This window comes from Nylanderia fulva, unplaced genomic scaffold, assembly GCF_048542155.1.
Source record: "Nylanderia fulva isolate GAGA-0341 unplaced genomic scaffold, ASM4854215v1 Scaffold7, whole genome shotgun sequence".
Taxonomy (NCBI): domain Eukaryota; kingdom Metazoa; phylum Arthropoda; class Insecta; order Hymenoptera; family Formicidae; genus Nylanderia; species Nylanderia fulva.
Window position 1 is genome coordinate 3,402,423 of NW_028190807.1, and position 24,123 is coordinate 3,426,545.

The 24,123-nt window shown below is 34.4% G+C and overlaps 1 long non-coding RNA gene across 3 annotated transcripts; it reads right to left on the reverse strand.

Moving 5' to 3' along the window:
* Positions 1-1,175: 1,175 nt before the first annotated feature.
* LOC146720407 (uncharacterized) lies at positions 1,176-5,314 on the reverse strand. 3 transcript variants are annotated; one of them, XR_014926082.1, is made up of 3 exons: positions 5,200-5,314; positions 1,742-5,084; positions 1,176-1,626 (listed from the first exon to the last, which is right to left on the reverse strand). It is a non-coding gene; the product is annotated as an uncharacterized LOC146720407 (long non-coding RNA). The 3 variants fall into 3 exon arrangements; XR_014926083.1 differs by having other exon boundaries at positions 1,176-1,667; XR_014926084.1 differs by having other exon boundaries at positions 1,742-5,125.
* Between the last annotated feature and the right edge of the window lie 18,809 nt (positions 5,315-24,123).

Genomic DNA, 24,123 nt, shown 5'->3' on the forward strand with positions numbered 1-24,123 from the left:
ACATCTATCAAATATTGATGCTCATCAGATTGGCGAATATCAACGATATGACACCGTGTGCTGACGTTCGTAATTTAGCATTACAGTATTTTCTCTGAGACAATTATATTTTTAATGAATTATAAAATAAAAATTTCTTTATCTCTTAAATCCAGGAAAAATATAGCATTGTGACATAATAAGAAACTTAATTGTGCACGACTTTTCGCAAGAGGAAGAAACGTGCATTGCCGACATATAGAAAGAGAGAGATGGATTAATTAAAACTTTTATAAGATGCAGAAAAACCAGTAAACTCCAACGACCGTGATTAATAAATATCTCAGTAACAGAAAGAAAAATGAATCAACAAAGTTTAAAACAGAAGACACTTGTCGAGATTATAAGAAACAACTCGACTAATATAGTATTCTTCCTGTAGGTAGAAAGCAAGAGTTGTGGAGTTGCAAGTTAAATGATATTCAATGGCATTATGAAATTATCAATTTTCTGCAGCGCAAAGACTGTTGCGCGTATTTTAAATCAATTTATTGTAAGCTTCTCATTTTTATTATTTATTTTATATATTAAAAAAAAGAATAAGCATGACAGCTATGAATATTTATCTGATGTATAAACTCTTTAGTAACAACAATTTATACATATTTTCATCTAACTAGAAACATAAATCTTCGGTGTAGAAGAAACCTAACGGTGATTCGCGAAAGCTGGTTAGTTGTGAAAAATGTTCCCGACATTATTAGAGTAGACATGATAGTCCGTGATAGAAAACAACATTCTATTCAGACGAAGAATACACATTTGGATGTGTGAACGAGAATTCGCGCGATTGATTCGAAAACGTTTTTCAATATTCTCTGTAATATGGTCGGAAATATTGCGGTTTCCGCATCATCTTTGTATTTCCTTTCGCTATGTTTACGGCATACCAAAATAAAGGAAATAGAAGGGCAATGTTCGCTCCATATCGGAATTCTGTAGAATAGATATACCTCGATATTTTTGTTAAAGAAAAATTGATTATGTAAGAATTTAGAAAAATTAATCACACGTAGGAATTTTAGTGGGATAAAATAGGATTAGGATAAAGAAGAAATAAAACGTGAGAGAGACGTGAACTTATTAATAAAAACATTTTTATAAACAATGATAAATTATTAAATTAAGGCCATGTGTAACGAGCAATACGAAATTATTTTATTATTTAGAAGAAAATTCTTAATTTGACATAATAATTACACAAACGTTTCGAGCTCTACTTGCTCCTCTTCAGTGCGCAAAAAAAATAATGATAATAAATACCCATAATAAATAAATACATACATAAAGTTCTAATAAAAAATCCGCAATACATAGTCAATATAAGTTATATAGTTAAGTCATAGTTAAAACGCAAAATATATTTACAATGAATTGAAACCATTAAAATAGTTCAACAAAGTAAGAACCCAATTAGAAGCAGAATGATTCGTCCGGTTATTCATAAAATATTTTAGAATTATTAATAAAAACTCGGAGTGACACTTATACATTGCTCCAAACGAACCACTTATCGTTATTTGACGAAAGTCCCTCGATCTGGCAATGATTATGTCCATCCTCTCCAAATTATTTGATATTTGTTAACTGAATTTAGAGAATTTCTTCAATTGTAAAATAGGATTCCACTAATGTGTATGTAAAAAAAGATTAAAAATTACAAATTAAACTAAATACTAAAATATTGAACCTTTATGCTTACAAATTGTTCCGAATAACTTGAGATGACGATGCTTCCAATTGTTGTTGGCCTTATTGTTAGTACTTGACTGTTGTCTAGTCTTTTAAAAAGTCGAATAAATAGGTGTCAGATCTCACAAAATAAACATTTACATAAGTCTAAAAATTCGATATTTCTTCTAGAATGTCGAAATACGCGTTGTTAAGCAATTCGGTGTCTGTGTTATTATTTATACCATGCCTTTGTTCCTTGATGTGTATCATTTCCGAGATAAGTCTTTTATAATAATTAGATTCAATATCAAGTATTTTAACGTTATCCCAATCAAAAGCATGTTTTTTATTTATAATATGTTCAGAGACCACAGAATGCTTGGAGGAATCAAATTTAATATTATTCATATGCTCTTTTAGTCTAGTGCGTAATTTTCTTTTGGTTTGCCCAACATACGAAGCTTCACAATCCTTACAATTAATTTTGTAGACAACATTATTATTATTGTTATGCACGTTTTTGTCCTTGTGGACTTTAATAAATTTGTTAAGATTATTTAGACAACGGTATCCTACTCTGAAATCTGATTTTTTTATTGTCGATGCTATTGTCTCAGAAATGTTATTAATGTATGGAATGACGAAAAATTTTTTCTTGCTATTATCTTCTGCAATTTCTTTTTTTCTATTGTTGTTAAACTGTCCATTGTTTAAAACTCTTATTCTCTTATTTATTTCTTTAAAGATCAAATGAATAGGGTAACCGTTGTCCAATAATATTTTAATACACAGTTCTAAATTTTTCTTATGATATATGGGATGAGATAATAACAATGCCCTATTAATAAGATTATAAATTACTCCTATTTTATGGCACATAGGGTGACTCGATAAAAAAGATAGTACTCTACCTGAACATGTCTTTTTTTGAAACCAATCTAAGTGTATGACGTTATTTATTATTTTAATGTTTAAATCTAGAAAATTTATGCTTCTATTAATTTCGTATTCAATCGTAAATTGTAGTCGTTGATTGTAACTATTAAACTTATTCAGTACACTATCAATTTTATTCTTTGGTGCCACCATAATAATGTCGTCTACATATCTATAATATATTCCAATACCAATGTCCAATTCATTAATTATTGATTCTTCAAGATCTTGCATAACAATATTAGCAATTATTGGCGACAACGGGGAACCCATAGGTGTGCCATAAACTTGCTTGTATACAATGTCATTGAATGTGAAGTATGTTGACGACAATATAAATTTAACCATGGAAATGAATTCATTTTTTGGAATTAATGTATGTGTATTGATATAATTCCATCTATTGCTCACACTTTCTATTGCAAGATCTATCGGAATGTTAGTAAATAGTGAAACCACGTCTAATGATATTAGAATATCTTCCGCACCAATTTTCCTACCCTCTAGCTTGCTGTAAAGTTCAAAACTATTATTTACATTACTTTTTCCCGTAGGAATACTATTTGAAATGATTTTATGTAAAAATGTGGCTATCGAGTAAAGCGTGGTATTAATCGATGACACAATTAATCTAAATGGAGTATTCTCCTTGTGTATTTTTGGGAGACCATAACATTTTGGAAGAAGGGAGTCGCTGGAACGTAGTGAGTAATATTCTTTATTAGAAATGTACTCTTTTTTTTGGCCATTTCTTAAGAATATCGTTTAGTTCCTTTTCTATTTTGGAGGATGGGTTCTTTTTTATGATAGAATAGGTGTTATTATCTTCAAGTAAACCTTCCATCTTATTCGTGTAATATTCTTTTGTCATCGCGACTGTTACGTTGCCCTTATCAGCCCTTGTAAAAAGAATATCCGGATTATCATGGCAAAACCTCCTTGTATATCTATGCATACTAATCAAATCTTCATGAGTTGAATTAAACCTAGTTTTGCCGTGTAAAAAATAGGAAAGTTGTGGAACCAGATTGTTACGTAATGTATTTAAATTTTTCATGTTAGAACTAGTGGAATTCCCTTCTATATCTTTGATAAACTCGTGTATGGCCAACTTTTTGTCATTCTTAAACGGCAGGCCGAATTTACTTCCAAATTGTAATAGATTAGTGACATTGGTAGGAATTATTGTGTCAGTCAAATTAATAAACCATTTTTCGTTAGTACTGGTTAGAGGATTAATATGTTTGTCTTTGAATTTATTAGGATATATGACAATGTCTTTGTTTCTATTATTGTTTACTGAAATTGTTGATTGTGGAATGTCTATTTTGTTGATGGAATAACTAAGTTTAATCGGTTTGATATTTTTCAGATATTCGTCTTGTTTCTTTTTAATTAGCCAATTAAATTTGTTATTATGTTTGTTATGTAGTCTGTTATGAAACCTGTCAAATGAGATGAAATGATGTCTTAAAATTTCGTTCCATATGTGTACTGGCAGTTTGTTAGCCACATATCTTGAAATATTGTAAAGTTTACCATGTAATAAATTAATTAGTCTATATAAATCTCTAATTTCAATATTTAAAATTTGTTTTTTGAATCTGTACAGCAAGCTATCAAGCCTTTTTTTCGATCTAAAGTGATGTAAACAAAATTGATTCCTACAATACGACGTCAAGTGGTTAGGTAAGACATCAAAATTTTTACAATGTTTTAAAAAATTCAACTTTGATCTAGCTTTGATTGTTTGATAATTTAAATCAATCCATTGCTTTAACCTCCATGTTATTTCTCCCCCAAATGAATTAAATAAGAAATTAAAATTGAAACGATGAAATTTAAACGGAATATTAGTATAACGCATTTTCAGGCCAGCGTAAAAAACAATGCAAAATTAATACCTAATCAAACCATCACATACCAATGTTCAAGCTCGTATGACAATAAAAACAATGATAAATTATTAAATTAAGGCCATGTGTAACGAGCAATACGAAATTATTTTATTATTTAGAAGAAAATTCTTAATTTGACATAATAATTACACAAACGTTTCGAGCTCTACTTGCTCCTCTTCAGTGCGCAAAAAAAATAATGATAATAAATACCCATAATAAATAAATACATACATAAAGTTCTAATAAAAAATCCGCAATACATAGTCAATATAAGTTATATAGTTAAGTCATAGTTAAAACGCAAAATATATTTAAAATGAATTGAAACCATTAAAATAGTTCAACAAAGTAAGAACCCAATTAGAAGCAGAATGATTCGTCCGGTTATTCATAAAATATTTTAGAATTATTAATAAAAACTCGGAGTGACACTTATACATTGCTCCAAACGAACCACTTATCGTTATTTGACGAAAGTCCCTCGATCTGGCAATGATTATGTCCATCCTCTCCAAATTATTTGATATTTGTTAACTGAATTTAGAGAATTTCTTCAATTGTAAAATAGGATTCCACTAATGTGTATGTAAAAAAAGATTAAAAATTACAAATTAAACTAAATACTAAAATATTGAACCTTTATGCTTACAAATTGTTCCGAATAACTTGAGATGACGATGCTTCCAATTGTTGTTGGCCTTATTGTTAGTACTTGACTGTTGTCTAGTCTTTTAAAAAGTCGAATAAATAGGTGTCAGATCTCACAAAATAAAACATTTTTATAATTTTAGCTTGATAAAAATTGCAATTTTTGTCTCATTTATCCTGCGTCATTAAGCATTTAACGCCATAAGAGTACTTTTGTACTTCTGCTTTTTCGCGCACGTTTATGATATTTGTACATCAGATGTTCTAATGGAAAAGGCATATTACGCACCTTCGCGAATGTCATTTGTTTCACCGAGGATTCTCTTAAAAAGAACACCTCGGATAAAAGTTGAGGAAAGATGTCAGATGATATTCTCTTTGGTCTCTGTGCATTTTAAAGTTGACTAGTTCACATTTACTCGCATTACTTATTCAGCTCGGAAGATATTCCGAGGAAATTAAAAAGAATACTGCGTGATTTTTTTGGCATTTCCAGCATGTGTATATCCATTATATATTTATCTCGTAATATCGTCCGTATCATTGTTACAATACCGTTTTTAATTATATTGAATCCTTATAATTTTGAACGATAATTCCACATTCTAGCAGAAAATAATTTTTCAGTTTTGCACTATAATTATTCTTCATGCAGAATATTTGAGAAAGAGCGGATATTATTACGGTACGCGCAGGTAGACCTTTGAAAAAGAGCTTCATTCTCCTTTTTAACCGCAAAGTAATTTTTAATTCCCACTTTCAGACTTTTCTATCGAAAGGATAAGGAAACATATCTTTATTCATAATACGATATACCTGCCTTTGGGTGTGTATATACAATTCGGGCGCTAATAGCGTGTTAAACATTGACACAAGCAAAATAGGCGTGATCGCGCTTAAGAAACACGTTGATTAAAACTTCACCGGCAATGCCCGCGGGATAAATAATCGTCGCACGACGTCGCTCATTACATCGTATAATTAAGTCGTGCGCGCACGTTGCAATTTGCAAGAATCCGCCGTACTATCCATTTCCCGTCGCTGTTACCAAAGTGAAAAACGTCGTCGCGAATTCCTTCGCGGATCCGCCAACTTCGCAGCGCCTAGTCGAGACGAGACGAGACGAGACTATTAGTTGGCGACGTAGACGACGGAGAATTGTTACGTATACCGACGCACGCGAACAGATTATGACGGATAGTCGTCGACGATATACTTAGCCGGGCGTCGTCATTACGGCTTGCTCATTTTTCAAGAGCGTTCGCGAGATATCGTTACAACCCGAGATATCGCTCTTTCGAAGACAGAGCTGAATTAACCGCGCGATATACCTAACGACGCTCGTTCGGGGAAGACGCAGTCCTCTCTCGCCTGTCGGCGTTTAAAAAGAGTCGCGCTTGCGAGCGGGATATTAATTTTCCCGATACAGCGACGGAAGAATGCCGCCGCACCCAAAGACCGAGGGCAAAGAGTTCGCCAGCAGTGAAAGATAATGAAAAAAAATGGAACGAGCAGAAAAATGGCAGTCTGTGAGATCCTCTTGCCTTCCGACTATCGCTAGTGATGTCTCTTAACAGCAAACAGAAGACATATCTTTCTTAATTACAGGAGAACACGCGAGATAAAGCAAGTTTAATTACACTGAACCGGTCAAGCATTCGAAAAATTAAATAATTTGAACAAGTATCAATTAGCTTATAAAATATATTAAGAAACATGTTATCTTATTTCTTTCTTTCTTTTTCTCCAAAATAATGCATGTTTACTCTTAGTTTGATTCTATTGTTTTGTATATTGTACATCACACATCAGAGTCATTATTTTTTATTAATTTAAAATTAAAATATTAATATATAAGCCTTTTTTAATAAATTTTAATTAATTTATTATAATTTAATTAATTTTTGTTTTTTAGGGAAAATCTGCTCTTCGAAGCCTTAAAAATACAAATGGATGCCTGCAGCGCAGCTAGATGCGAAGATCGTCGTGGCAAAGCCGATTGTCAAAGACGCACGACGTGATATTATTACCCATTATAATTACCGCAAAACCATAACCGTGTCGCGAAGATTTAAATTGCGGATATAAGGGCATTATAGGGTACGTTACCGCGTCAGTGCAATAATGCGCGTGGTAAACCCTCGCACGTGATATTGCACTGAATAGTATGTGCATTCGCATTCTCATGGGGAGAATGCGAATGTTGTCTTTCGCGTCGCTTGTTACATCGAGACTATTACTATCTCTCGATGCAAATTCGCATTCACGAAGAGTGAAACGACCCCAAAACCATATCAGACGTGAACATTTTCTCCTAGTTAGACGTGTGAAAGAATAATGATATACTCGGATAAGAGAGAAATCGATGGTTGTGTACGATATTAAGTGTCACAAATACTCACGAAATGTTGATTCGAATGCTCGTTCAGTTTATTTTTATTTCCAGCTTTTTACAGTTGCATTTCGAGTTTAAGATACTTTCACGGAGCACAAAATACTTGACACTTCAAACTATATACTTATTTTGAAGAAGCAAGCGGGAGACGCGAATAAGTAATTTTGGGGGGATTTAACTTTCATGAAAAATTCCACGCGGAGCCCTTTGTAGATCCGACTCGCTCGGCAGGTTCGTAATATATGCCATGGCTTAAAAGCCTTCTTTCTGTGGAATGCGTAATTATTTTTTAATGCACATTATTAAATACTCGCGTGTCCGACGCGAATGATACCAAGATCTCGGAGCATTTATATCATTGGGCGCGACTGTTGTTTTTTTTTTCACAGTCCAAAAGACTGGCATTATTACGTAACGCACTTTCGAACGATATGTGATTTCACATATACGGAGTCATCAAGAATATTCGTCTCTTCGTGTAGAACGAAGCCGTTTCCTTCATATAGAAAATATTTATCAAACAAAAATATTGTGTATTTTCTCTCATCCTTACGATATTAAATTTTTACATATTTATTAAGAAGAAAAATCTGAACATATTTTCTACAAATTATTTTTGAATCCTAAAAATAAGGAATGCTTGAGAAATTTGTTTCGTAGAACAAAACTCGATTTACTAAGGCAGAGTACATACATAGCTAATGCGGATTATCTCTAGCGCTATGCGACCCAACAGTAATAGGTTCCCGATTGAAATGTTGTTGGCTTTGTAGTGCGAATCTACTGCGAATCGGCAAACAAGTCCGATTCACGATTAACGCCAACATTCCGCGGCAGACAGCGGGAAATTGCTCTAGATTCACGAAGTTGTATGCATATCTCGCTTGTTACAGATCCGCCCTATTACTTCTCTTCGTTCTATCCTTGTCTCTCCATCCTCTTTGAGGGTTGCGATAATTATTCGTGAGAGGGATTGAGAGGTAAAGAGAGAGAGAAAGAGAGAGAAGGAAATTTGGGATATATTCGGCCGGCGAAAGAAACGGACGTGAAATCTGACGAACACCCGTGCCGCGAAACTTTTGAATAATTTGCGCTAGTTTGACGCAAACGGTACCTTCTCGCCCAAAACTCGAGGGAAAGCTACGCGGCATATGGAACACGAAGAGAAGGAGAAAACCTGACGTCGAAGCGGAACAAACAGGAAGAGCTGGCGACGAGAGACGAAGGATACGTTGAAGAAGGTCGCTTATACAATAACGCGAGAGTTGGCTCGCGTGCTAAGCTATGCGTGTAATATAATGAATTGTATTTCGAGCCAGAGGCTCGAGAGAAGTCAGGCTTCGGAGAAGGCGTACACGAAAGAGACGGAGAGAAACGTTCCCATATCTTAAGCCTTGAAATCTCAACTTTAGCGGATTCCCGTTTACGCGAAGCAGATGGAAGTTAACACTAGGGTAGAATTCTAATTCTCTCGTATTTAGAGAAGAAGCGAAATTTTCATTAAATTTTAAATTTAATCAAAATTTTTAATTTTATCTGATTTTTTAAAAAATCGGTATAATCTCTCTTAAGATTTTTTATTTAAAAAAAATAAAAAAAAGTTACACTCTGGGATACTTCCGCGTGATGGAGGAAGACAATTATTATCAATTAAAGTTCTCGGGGTATTTTCCTCTCGCGCAAAATGAATATCCACGGTCGGCCTATTTGTTGACGTCGCCAACTAGGAAATGCGAAACTGTTGTGGGTCCCACCTACAAGGTAACTGGATCTCGCTCTCGCCGAGCGGAAGAAAGCAACACGCTGGTCCGGCGTAGGGAGCACAGGAATGCGCGTCAGGGCCGCTATAAAAGGCTTCTCGCAGCATGCAGACCCTTTGTCGTGGAAGCCACCGCGTGGACAAAGAACAACGATATCTGTACAGCCGCACGAGCACGTATCACGCCGACTGCTTGACATTTCTTTAACGCATATATACACGCACGTGCGCGTGCATGAGCCCTTGCGCGAGCGACGCGTAAATAAGTGTGTGCCCCATCGGTATGCGCGACTTTGCATCGAGACCTTCGTTTAATGCGTTTCTCGCTTTACAACTCGATTATCCGCCGCGATAATATCGCGGCACGCGATAATCGAAACGGCGTTCTATCGCGAAAGTAATCCTCGACGTTATAGAACGGGGAATGCGATAGTCTTCAATAGTTGCGTCTGACTTCGTAGTAGGATTATAAATAAGCTCGCCATAAATTGATTTTACTTTCTATCGTGAGTTATTTGCAATCCCTGATTCTCGCTAATAATTTTTATAATTTCGTGTATTTTATTGAGATATATGTTTTTCACGATGTACCGTAAAAATAAAAGTGCAATCGGATATTATATTGAACGCTATTCCTTAACAAAGAAAAATTAATATTATGGAGATGAAACTGTATATATATATTCTAAATTTGCCATAAATTTCTCGAACGCATTCCAAGATCTTTTATAGGGGGTTGTAAACTTTTGCAAACACGACCGTGAATAACTAGGAGAACAATGATTCGTTCACGGTCACTAGATGCAGTCACAAAATTTCCGCGCGAGAAATCGCTCCTATCTGTTCTGTCAGATTGTTTTTACGGTTCTGCACGAAGATACCTTTCTAAAAATATTTTCAACGATGAGATGCGACGAGAGAGCTGGCTCGCAATCGGCAAATGGAAATGTCGCTTTGACGGTACGACATGTGATCAAAGTGAATGGGTGGGAATCAATCAAGATTTGACAGAGTGACAAATATAGTCACGACGATCGACGTCCGATCGAACGTTTTCGTCGACCTTCCGCTCTCGCACCATCTATTCGAACTCGGAGTCATTATTGTCGACCTGGCAATTCATTCCGATCGCCGTAATATGATACGAGAGTACGCGATTTTTTATGTTGCCCCGAGTCCATTCACGACTTGTAATTAACAATTAAGATAGCGCGTCTTTACGAGCGTGCGTAGAAAATTTCTTAGATAAGACGTGTTCTTTGAGTAGCTCGACTTAAAGCTTTTCTTTTTTTCTCTTTCTTTCCCTTTTTCTTTTTAGACTAAAATACGTTATAATGCGTTAATGTTAATTACAATACAATACATAATTCTATGCAGCTTTAAATAACAATAATTGCATACATACATATTTAGAATATTATGCATATTATGTTATTATACACTAATTATTCTCATTATTTTGCAAAGCAAATATAATTCTAACCCATATTATTTGTATTATTATAGCGTTTATAAAATGATCCTCTAAATTATACTGTATTTTTCTGTCGCTCGACAAATGATTAAATAATTTTTAACAATTTCATGTATGTATATATACATAAAGTAAAATTTAATTTAACATATGTCCGTATCAGTATTGTAATTATCTTTAAATATATACATCGATGTCTATAATAAAATTATTCTTTCTAATCAATATTTTCCCTCCCTCTGGATTTTTTCAAGTTTTTCATGTATGGAATAATCAAAAGAATTCGATTTTCGGCGGTTATTTCGCGGCACTTTTACTCCTATTAATTATGTACGAACAATGTAAAAAAGGCAATGAATAAATTTAAATAAGTAAAACTTTCGCTGCGTGGAAATATATTAGAACGCACGCAGCACTGCCTTTGCATAATCATTTTTAACGGTGAGGACCGTAACAGAGAGTGGCGGACGGTTATTTTGCGCACTCGCAAATAGCGTTAATGTACAAAGTTTTTGCTTAAAAAAAAAGAAGAATAAAAAGAAAGAAAGCGTGGGCGCACTGCTTCAAAACGTGCTTCACAAGCTGTGGCATAGCCAAAAAGTTACGTTTAACTTAAATTTCTAGCGAAACCATAAACATATACGAGTAAAAAATATTTGACACTCATTGTCGGCGTTATACATATACCTACATACTTTGCAACTTTTCCTTCGCGTTCGTTGATAATTCACGGAAAAGTTTAATCCTTTTATGGTATACGTAGTGTCCCTCCGGTACATACTTCTTCGTCAACTGTAATATGCAAATTTTAGATTTACTTAATACGGTATCACTTCATTCGCATATTGTGTATATAAATTACTTAGCATTTGTGTATGTGTATGTGTCATTTTAAAGTGATAGAAGAAGAAAAAAAGAGAAAGATAAACATTGTTGCATGCTGTAATAATATAACTAATTTTGTTCATTGATATTTTTCTTCATTTGAATATATTATGATTAATGATGAATTCTTGGCACTGTATATTCGTGCGTATCAGAATATAATTACGTGTAATCTAAACTAAAATATGCAATCTTTAAAGTGACAATAATTTTCTCTTACAATTATTCAAGAAAAATATGATACGTGAACGATCGTAACTCAGGCAACGCGAAACTGCACTTAGGTGCAGAAAATGGTGAAACCTCTTGAGAGAGATGAGAAGCGACGCAACGCATCTTTCACGATGCGCCTTTATCGAGAATATATTTCAGCGTATCGCGCTCCGTATTACGTGCCAAGTAGCTCGGATACTAGATTTGAATGTCAATTAACTCGCATAGTAACTTATCAAAAAATCAATGTACGAGTATCAAATAATAGATTGTCTTACTTTATCGCAAGTCAGATTATGGTAAAAATATGTATAAATTGATCAGAATATTTTTAGAATAGCTGCTATCGCAGTATGTATTTTCCTCAATTTGTCATTAAATTATATAATAATATATTATTACTTTTTTGCATTAATTAGCTAATGCGACAGTTACCTATTCAAATAATTATCAAGCGCCTTTTAATATGGCGAATCATATATCGAATTTTTTCCGCAGCCTCCTATTATATGATCTTTATCTTTCTATCTGATTTTTATCTTTCTCATTTTGTTTAATCTAATCGAATTAGTTGCGCGAAGCGAAGTTATATTATTCTTTAATAATAAAATATTTAAAAAATGCAACGCATGCATAAAAAGATATTAATTATGCAATGTACAATTCAATATTTAAATCTGTAACAGAAAATGCGAACAAAAGATAGAATTTCCTACAAGAATCTTTCGATCAAAATACTTGCACTTCCATTAAACTCTTACATCTCTATAGGTATGTTCACCACGATGTACGTCTCGCGTGCAACTGATACTGACTATTGACATTGACTGATGTCGACCACCGACCACAAGATTGCGAAACGTGTCGCCACCTGTCGACGAAACCTAACTTTACAGCCAAGAACGAACCAAATGCTGCAAAACACTCTCTCTTTCTATCCTTTCCACTTTCCATCAGACTCATGCCTCCTATACATCCGCTATGCTGCACGTCTGACGCGAGACTGATCCCCACTACTGACAGCAAAAATGCGCAGTGGTAGGGTCGCCACTTGACAATGAAGCCACAGTCAAGAATGAACAGAGTACGGCGAATACATCTCTCTCTCTTTCTATTCTTCCTATTAGATTAGCGCACACGTCTGTCACGTTGCGCGTCTCGCGCGAGATTGATTCTCGTGCGAGATATTGCGACCGCGAAACTAATGCTCACGTGATCAGTTACGCGCGAGCCGCGAAGTGTGGCGGATGTATGCAGACGCGCGAGTTTAATAGCAGCACAGGTATTTGTATTAAAAAAAGATTAATCTTTTAAATAATTAATTATACGATAAGATTTAGTTAATAGGTAATTATTTAAAAAAAAAGATTAATCTTTTCCCAAACATTGCGTCTAAAAACAGGATATAGGACGTCTTAAAGATATCTTAAAGATATCGTAAAGATATATAAGATATCTTAAAGATATTATAAAATTATGTCTTAAAGACATATTATAAAATGATGTTTGAAAGACCTCTTATTCATGACGCCTTTAAGATGTTTTATGTTCTGATTTTAGATGTTTTGTTGTCTGAGATTCTTATAGAAAATTCTATTTCTTGTTCGCATTTTCTGTTTCAAAAAATTTTAAATATTGAATTTTTATGCATTGCATAATTATATATATATATATATATATATATATATATATATATATATATATATATGTATATATGTCTGTGTGTGTGTGTGTGTGTGCGCGCGCGCACACAAAATTACTTATTAATAAAATAGTAAAAGCTGGATTCATGGGAAGATTTCACAGTAGAATGTTATAGCCTGATAGAAATAACCTATTAAAATATCTCAACGATATCGAATATACTTGACGACGATCGATATAGATTCATTAATATATATATTAATTGAGTCACGTAATAATTGCATTCTATAATCTTCCGTTCTTCATCGGAAAGTTATATCAGTATTACGGGAACTATTTTAATCTTCAAGAGAATACGAGATGAGGATTAATAGAGATATTAATAATCGTACGATATTTATGTAAACGAGAAAGGGAGAGAAAGGGAGCGTAAATAATTTTTTCCGCAATAATTAATTTATTGATCGATGTTTCCTATTTAATTACAAGAAAAATTTCTCTAATTTGCAACAGTTGAAAAACGCCTGATAATTATCTAAATAGATTGCTGAAGTATTAATTATTACAAAAAAATCATATAATTGTATTACATAAATTAAAAATATATATAAAAAGAGAGTAGACTTTTATATATTTAAAACCAATTTTAAGATATCTAAAACTTATTATAAATTGTGAAAAACTAGTGAAAAACTTTTAAATATAACGTGTACATATTTCAAGACAACGTGAAAAAAAAATAAATGTTATCGTTTAACTGTTCGTCAGATTGTGTCAGAAAATGTCTGTTTCATCTAATCGAGATAGGCGCCGTTATTTTCGTGCACGAACTTTCGACGCATATCTACATACTAATCACGTTATCGCGTGCGTTCCAGATGACTAACTCGCACCATCTTGCAAAGTAGCACATGTCTAGTATTGGCATATTATTGTTTTGCCACTCTGTCGATGTTAAAATCAACAAAAATTGAAACGAGAAATGAAGGCGTACAAGTGCCGGCTTAACTGTAAATAAATTAAATGAAACAAAGCAGTATTGCAAGATGTGCTTCGCTCAATCAAAAAAAAACTTTCTACATAAAATCCGTATACAATTATAATAACACAAAACGAAATATATCGATGATCGGGATCGATATTGATGTTGATGCCGCGCTTATTTTAATTAGCGCTTGCGACAAACTCAAGGGAGGATATTTTCATGGAGATGCACCGATTGATCTCGTCATGACCGGTTGGAATCGGCATCCGGTACTTTCTAGGGTCACCGGCGACGATAACGGTGGCAATAACAGTAGCCATACGACGATCCGGGCAATGATTCCGCATTGTTCTACAGCGGCAATAAATGTCAGGCGATCGCGTTCGCCAGGTGCCCTTCCTTCGCTCCCTCGAGTTCCTTTTACCGCAACATTCGTCGACTCGATCGCGACCAAGCACTGTACGGTTCTCGAGCTTTAATGCGATCGATTTGGCGGGACGGCTTGCGTCTCTCACCCACACGTTGCATTGTGAAATATGCAGTTTCATTTTTCCTCTTGAGAATTGATCCACGTGCTGTGAAAGATTCGCCAAATAACGTTTTTAAAGGGGATATTTTATTTGCTGTTGTATGCTCTGTCGAAAAATCCACTCTGTTGTTAAAAATAAACAGAGAAAGCTCCTTTATAAATCAAAACTATCGCGATGGTTGGCTTTTTTTTGTAGAAAAGCTATAATAAAAATCTAATCGAAATATCTAGTTGAAAGAGAAAGAGAGAGAGAAAGAGAGAGAGAGAGAGAGAGAGAGAAAACGTAATAGTTTCGAGATCTACTCCTGAGTAGGTCATACAATAACGAGTATTCACGGGACCAAGGGATTTAACCAGGTTACAGGATTTTCGACGAAACCGAACTGTTCCCAGAATCGTCGGACCCCGGGGAGAAGATCACGCGATAGCAGAGGAATATCTTTCGGCGATAACCATCCGTTCGCACGGCCACCAATCTCCTTACCCTTTGACCTGATCATATTAATTAATCACGAATCGATAGCGCACGAGCTCGCAAAAAGTACGAGCGCGACGCATCGCGAGCAATTCGGGTCTTGTAAGATGACAATCGATGATAATCGCGATAAGAAGAAATGGAATAGATGAGGAGCAGAGAGAGAAAGCTATAGGACGCGAGTACAGCGACGTTAGTGCGACAAGAGACATTTAAGATAAATCGCGGGAGTTACTACGTGCCCTTATTACATCGTAAATTTCCGCTTAGTGATGGATAACATTAACCCATCGGCAACGACAAATTACTTAACTCCGCCGAGATCGGGCGACGCAGCCTCTCGCCGTTCATCCGGAACTGGTTCTTCTTCCGTCGCGGTTCCCGCAACCTCGATCGATGCTCGTGACGTTCCGATAATGCGATGGCGGTACGAAATTCCGGCGAAGTCACGCGGTGGTTTTCGCGGCGAACACCCTTTATTATCCGGATTTAATGTTTCAAGTAAAAGTTCAGAATGTCTTCAATTATTAAGGAAGATAATATGGATTCACGTGCATTTAAATGAGCAATAGTTGAAAAAAGTTCTATAACGACTGATAGATTAAGACGAACTTTGCAGACATCTTTTAGATATTTTCTAGATTTTTTATTGTTCAAATAAAATACGTGTCGATATATAGAAACCCCACCCCACGTATCATTATATTATAATTATCGCATATATATTATATTATTCTGTATATAGCAAATATTGTTTCGGAAAATGACTGGAAGATGCGCAATTTGCCTTGATGAAACTGCAGTACTTCGTGTTTACGTACGCGATGCGGTTCACATGGAAGAGCATCTAGTGTAATATGTTACATCGATTTCCTCAGAGAGCCGCGACCCACTGTAACCGGATAATTCATTAGCGATATAACCTGAGACGCCATGAATTCGTGCGACTATTAAACATTCCACGGATTTCCCAGAAGGAGAAGGGCTCCCGAAACATTTTCTCATATGATCGTTGCTTGCTGCATCGCCATTAAATGTTATACGCTAAGCTTCTAGTTTCGTTATACATTATAGGCTTAATATAGCTTATATTTGAACACTGACACTACCGACAGAATAATTATATTAGCTCTTCATTTAAGATAATAAGAGTAAACTTGTGATCAAAATACAAAAAAAAAGCAATCATAAAAAATACAACAATTAGTAGCATTATTAAAAAATATATATATATTCAAGTGTTTGACATTTGTTTAAAATGCAAGCTATTTTTCTCGGTAAAATATACAGTAGAATATTTAATTTCGATTAATTTAATAATATGTAGCATTGATAAGGAACAAGTGACTATGCAGCGAGAAAATTGTCGGCAAATCTAACTGTTGAACGTGTTATTTATTAGAACGATAGATCCAAATACAACCATATAGTACCGGATATTACAACTTCGATAAATAATATACCTATAATTTTGATGTCAGAGAAAGTTATAAACTATGAATCCGCGAATGTGTGAACGAGGAAAGCAAGTAAAAATTTCAATAGAACCGTTGTTAGCGATAAACGATGTAGATAATAAACCTATTGAAATCTATTGAAATGCGAAGATTATTTTCCAAGTACGTCTATGAGATAAACAGTTCTTAAATCACAAGCACGTTTTATAAACCGGCTTTGATCCAGACTTAGCTTACCGCCATTAAAATATTAAAGAAGTTTTCAAACCACAGAGGTACGCAAGATGAAGAACTTTTAAGGGAGTCTGCAACATTTATGGAGTTTCGTATTAATGCCACGTCAGTTTGTTTCAGAGTTTTAGAAATTATGACATACCTACATATCTCGTGAAATATTGCGAATTTACGAGTGTAAAGATATATGTAATAGTCCTATTTTATATATTAACATCGTTGTGTAATACGGTCAGTATTTTTATCAGCTGTCGGTTGCACGATGCATCGCGATGGTTCGAACAATATATGAAAACGAATAATGCGAAATCAAATGAAATACACACACACGTATGTTTTTCGCAGCTTTCGATGATTTAAAATAGTAATGCATACGATCGTAGTACGATCGATTGCTGTGTCAAAACAGAATGGCAGAAATTCGCTTATAGCTGATTTCAAATGGAAAATACTGGGACATGTGATCAACAAAATTTCATGCATTGTCAGTACGACGAAATTATTTTCTAAATTTTCTCGAATTCGTGATAATTAATTTTGATGATTTCATGTCGTGCGAACGACATTTTGCTCAGCGAGACGAAAGAGACAAAATCTATTACAGCTGAATTATTCATTATATTTGAGATAAACTCTTTAATTAATTTTGATTTCTTTTCCATTAATCATAAATTATATAAATAAAGGATATTTTAAAACAAATATTATCTTCTCATTTTATTTTCTGATAAGCTTTTATAAAATTTTAATATTAAACATTTTTTTATAAATGATTTTTTCCACACTTTGATACACATCAAAGGAAAATCGCAAAAGTCTGTGAAAAAAATCACGTTTTTTGATTTTATAACAAATATTTATAAAAGTAATAAACGTTACATTATTTTTATCAAAAGTGTTTCGATTGCAATAAGAATTTGCTTTTACACACAGCTGTGCAAATATAAATGTTAAAATCATCAAATTATCAAAAGTATATCGCAATTTACCTTTTATTTCGCGTTTGATTGCAAATAAAAAATAATAATAGAATTTTTTTTACATATGAATAATAATGTAATGTAGATAATTGAACAATATCGAAAACATTTCGTCTCTTGCGACAAACATTTATTCCAATTTTATTTCATGCAACGTTCCAGAATAATCTCTTTAGCACAAAACGTCGAGTGGCCTTTTGAACTTGTAATTATTGTGGCTCAAAGTGATCGAGATCAGCTTCAATCCCAAGACTGAAATAGAAGAACTTGACCGTCTCGCCCACGTTTCTCAGCCATCAGAAGGAAGAAGTAACGCTGTCGATAGACTTCTCGATCTTGTTAGGAAGGAATGTTCTAACGCGAACGAACGGCCGTTCGTTCATTTGCTCGAGCAGATCGTTTCTGATAAGCGCGCCAGCCCACAACCGTCGTCATATCTCGCGAGACTTCGATAAGGATCTTTTGCCACAGTGTGCACTTCAGTACAATGTAAACTTAATTAAATGGAACTTCGTCGTCGTCGTCGTCTTCCTCGTCGTCGTCATTGTCGGTCTCGTTCCAGGTTGCGGTAAGCGGATAGGCTCCTTCAGAGAAACACACTGCGATACGATACGCAAGAACAGAATGAAGAGTAACGGGAATACTCAGTCTAGATGTGTTCCCCATCATTGATACCGGGTGCGCTGTGAAAGAGACGAGTTTCACCTGAATTTATATCTAAAGGGACGACGAGATGTGCGCCGTTGTCCGGATGTTCCGAGAACAACGCTTCACGACGCTTCTCGACGCTTTTCGACGCTTCGCGCAAAGTACATTGAACGCGACGGTGTCGAACTCGAGATCCAGTTTCCCAAAGTCGCACGAAACGGAGAGAAATTCTCTTCGCATGTAACGCGCGTCGTGTTCGCCGGCATTGAACGACGTCGTCGAAATCGTAAGAGTCTCGTTAAGAGATTGCGTTCAAATCTCCAATTTCTCGTGAACTTCATCGACTAGTTTCTCGACTTTGCGATGAACCGAATATCAGCGGTTCTTTCATACGTTCTTCTCATTGACGCGAAATTATCAGAAAATATCAGCGTTAAATCCGTGGGAAAAGAAACAGCGTTTATACCCATATAAAATGTGTAATTTTCGACTAGTCGCGAGATAATATTGTATTGTACGGAATGTAATGTTATTTGTGTAATATAGACAAACGAGCATACTAATGATGCTGCATAAATTGGGATATTTAACGATGTTTAGCGCTGAGCATATTTGACGAGTAACAAATTATGAAAATATATTATAACATTTGTCGTGCATTAGTATTAAATTAATTAAGAGCTTTAATTAATTTTGGTTTTCACTATCGACAAACTGTGCATAACGGTGATGCATTGGTTCAGTATTTTATCAAATTTTGCCGCAAGCTCTAGCGTACTCAAGCCGTACGCTTTGTCGCAAATGTTTCCGCCGTTGCATAGCTTTAAATTTCACAAACGAGCTTTATTCGTTTGCAAAATTAAATTGAAATTTAACAGGCACTTCTCGAAAATGTAATCAGGCACTTGTATTTGTACTGTAACATTTTAATTAACTCGTCAATTTTCCATGTTATAGTAATGTCATCGTAATTAAAACTCAGATTGAATTTTAAATCTTTTATCGGAAGGGCGTTCTTATATATCGGAGACGCGATTGCATTTATTACATTAATTTTACCGAGATTTAATCCAATTAAGATAAAATAAAATTCAAGTACCACACTCTCTGTGTAAGTCTCGAACACATTTTTATAGCGCACGATGTAAGTATTTTAATGCTTTTAATTCTTGATAAACATCGTCGTTCACACGTATTCGAGCATTCTCTCTCTTTCTCTCTCGCGAAAGTCTCACGATTCAGACCGGTCACCATTACGGTTCGTCGGTACTCTCCTGTGTGTATTTGGCGGACCCTGTTAATTGTCGTTGACCAAACGTCACAAGCGACACGCCGACCGAGCGTCCGGCCGGCTTACCTGCCAAATTATGCCTGTTCCTCCCACGGGCCGTGAACTCGCATGCAAATCACTCGTACGTCGTCTTGCCAGCACGAGCTCAGCACAATTCACCGCGCGCTGAATTGCTGCTGCTGCTGCTGCTGGTGCTGGTACACGAGCCATGCGGGAGGAAGCTGTAAATCAAGCGCAAGCGACTTCGAAGATTTCGTGGTCGCGCGAAGCCCGATTATCATATCGATCTCCTCCATACCGCAGAAAATTATTCGCCTTTTATGTACCGAATATCTTTCTCGGCGATCGAAAAGAAAAGAATCGCCGTGATCGATCTGTGCGATTAAATATTGCGGACACGAAATTCGTTTTTTTTTTCTTAAATCCAATTTTTAATCTATTAAAATAGCCTCTTCTTAAATTGTGAAATTTTCAAGTATATATATAATACATATAATATGTAAAATACATATAATATACATATTACACGAGAATTTAAATATGATGAAATTGGTAAAGTGAGAGCTTGATGGAAGGATTAGGATCAAGTCAAATAGATTGTTACCGTAGAGAAATATTACCTCGCTAATCGACGAAGCTCCTCTCGCAAAATAATCAGATATGAAATATCTCGGGTTATACTTGCTTGAAGGGAAATTAAATAGAATGGAAATATTCAATCTTCAATATCGTCTCAGATACATTTTGCATATTCCGTTCTAGAACAATTAAATCTATCAATCGATATGACTTTGCTCCGACAAAATAATTATATTACATTGGAGATCTCCGACAGTGAAAATTTTATATAACATATCTCCGAGATATTATATAACAAATATTCAGAAAATTATCCAGGAATGATTAAATTATTTGCTTTAATTTTCGTAATGCTTTATGCAAATTGGAAGAAGATTAATTTTGCGATTCAAAATAATCTTTTTTCATCTTTTGGGGAATAATTTAATGATAATATTTCTCATTTCCGAAGTAACTGTAATAACATTTTCCATTTCTAAGATTACTTGGATGAAACTGACCTAGTTGATGGGAAGATGGCCAATCTTAGAGAGCGAGAGCCAAGAGCGAATGTATTTTTCAAGGGCTTCGAGAAGGGATCGTATATTGAAACAGGTGGCAACCGGCTTGCCTTGAACGCCAAACGAAAAATTGCACCTGTTCTCCCAAGTTTCGTGGTATTTTTATTTCCATCGAAATCACGACCAGAATGAATTTGACCGTGAGAATTATTTTCGAAAGCGCACGACATAATAATCATTTTCGATCTTATCACATTCTTGCACTGCGGCTTTTTAAATACGTTTAAAGCAAATGAAAATTATCGCTCTGTTAATTACGCGTTGTCTTAATTATCGAGATAATGAAAATACAATATAATAATTATATCGTCAATTATGTAATAATTATTCCATTAAGTAGAAAATTTAGTGCAAGAAATAAAAAAAGTTACTATTCTCATCAGTAAGAAACTCGTATGCTTTTTATTAAAATTATACTTCTGATTAACTTGATATTGCAACTCAGCTAATGAGAACTTTTTTCCGCAAAGTTCTAAAGATAATCGTTTTACTTGCTCGGAAAATGCATTCGCCAGATAAGAGAATCATGAAGATATCCTTCTATCAGATAGCTTCAGAAACAATAAATCTTATTATTGCAGCAATCAGAGATGGAATTTCTGTGCATGTTCGACTCTTGAATCAAGAGTGTAAAAATTGATTTAGCATCAAAATCCAATAAATAGAGTTATTGTATACAGCCATTCAACTTTTAAATATATAATTTAAATGAACGATTAAATACATCATGCTCATTAAAAAATAAGATAGAACAAATGTCAATTCTGACATTTTCAGTCTGCATATTTCCAAAATTATGGCGCACAATCACCTTCTCTTTGAAATTATTGAAATCACTTTATTAGTTAAAATACATTTCCAAAATCGGATAATTGGTCGTCCAAGTTACAACCATTGTATACAGCCGGATATATTTTTGGCTAACTATGCGAACCAATTCACAATTGATATTTAACTGAACGACTTTCATTGTTTAGACAAGAATAATGCTCACCGCAATGGTCAGGTAAGGAAGTCCAGCTCCACTGATCCAAACAATGGCGCGGCGTGGAACCGCGACGGTACAAACTGTATAATATTATCGTAAAACACCCGTTATCGCTGTATCACCGACGTTCATTAAATCATAGAGGTATCGATCGCGATGTACCCCATCGTTATACCGGCATTATCGCCATTATATTTGTATTCGTTTCATCGCATCCTGCGCAACGAAGTCGCGCGATTCCCGGGATCAGTGCAAATCGCCCACCTTAACGACAATATTACTTCCGAATAATGTGTCATTTTATGCATTTCGTAACGTGTGCAGCTTCATATATCTTCGAAGATATGACGTTATCGCTATCCGTGGCGGAAAGATATGTTTCTTTTTTTAATTGAACAGTCATGTATTTTTTATTCAATGTTACTGCTCTTTTCTCATAAAAAAACAAGTTGTGTAATTCTTTTTTAAAATCTTTTTCACGTAAAAAGTTGCGTTATAAGAAGATACGATTATATTAATTAAGAATAATATATTATTATAACATATGTATGCTATAATTTGTGATTGAAATAAATATCACTTAAATAGATTTACTTGTGTGGATTCAAGTTAATTGTCGAGATCACGTTGGGTCGTAACTATTAAGTGTTCCGAAAACTGTTAATCTCCGCGGTTCGTGTCGTGCTCAACTTGAAAGTACTCCGAGAATGTATGCAAATAGATGCATTCATGTGCCAGCAACATAGAAACTGGCCGAATTTCTTGAAACTTACAGATAAGCGGGAACGTAACTTTTATAAATGCACTCGAAGTGGCCGTTAAACGCTTATCGGCAAAAGCAACACGCTGACTTTGGTCGTTCGATGAATAATCAGTCACTTTGTAATGTTAACAAATCTGTTACTTTTTCAAGAGATGTGCATTCACATCTGTTGCCATTATATATTATAAAGAAAGCATATCTCTAAAAATCCACATGTAAATATGAAACGAGATAAGATTACATTTTAGTTTTTCGTTTATTTTTATCGAAAAAATTTCTGATTTTTGTGAAACTTAAAAAATGTCTTAAAGTAATCATTATTTTATTTTATTTTATTTTATTTAAAATGTATCTGTAAAATTTCATTCGTGTTTATTTATTTTTAAAAATTTAATTTGAGTGTATTTTTGCTTTATAATTTTAAAGAAAAAATTAAAATTATTCTCTGTCAAAATGAGTCATATTTTTTGATTACGTAACCATTCGTAATTAATTTTTATTCATATGTTAATTTTATAATCGCAATAAGAGGATTTTTCTACATGTGTGCACAAATATAATGATAAAATCAAGAATCAAGAAGCCATATGTGTCAATAAATAAATATTTTGCTCAAAGTTCTCTATCAATTTTTCGCTACATTCAATATATATATATATATAAGCTCGATGAGATATTAACGAACACTTTAAGTTTTTATCAAGGTGTGATAAGTCACAACGTTACCCAACAATTTCAAACAACATGAACGCCAATAGAATTGTATTGTTTTTCGCCGTTATTGTGTGTATCTTTTCTTATGGAATGGCTTACTCCACATGTACGTATATTATAACACATTGTAGTAAGATTATAAAATGTTAGATATTTTTTTTATTAAAAAAAAAATTATTAATACTTTTCATCAAAAATTGTTTGGAAAAAAGCGATATTTACTTTATTATATATTATATTTTAATGACATTAATACTTGAATTTCATAGGTTGCTTCCAACCAATTGAGACTGGACCATGTAAAAGAAGTGAAATCAGATTCGCCTATGATTCAGAGAAACAACAATGCGTC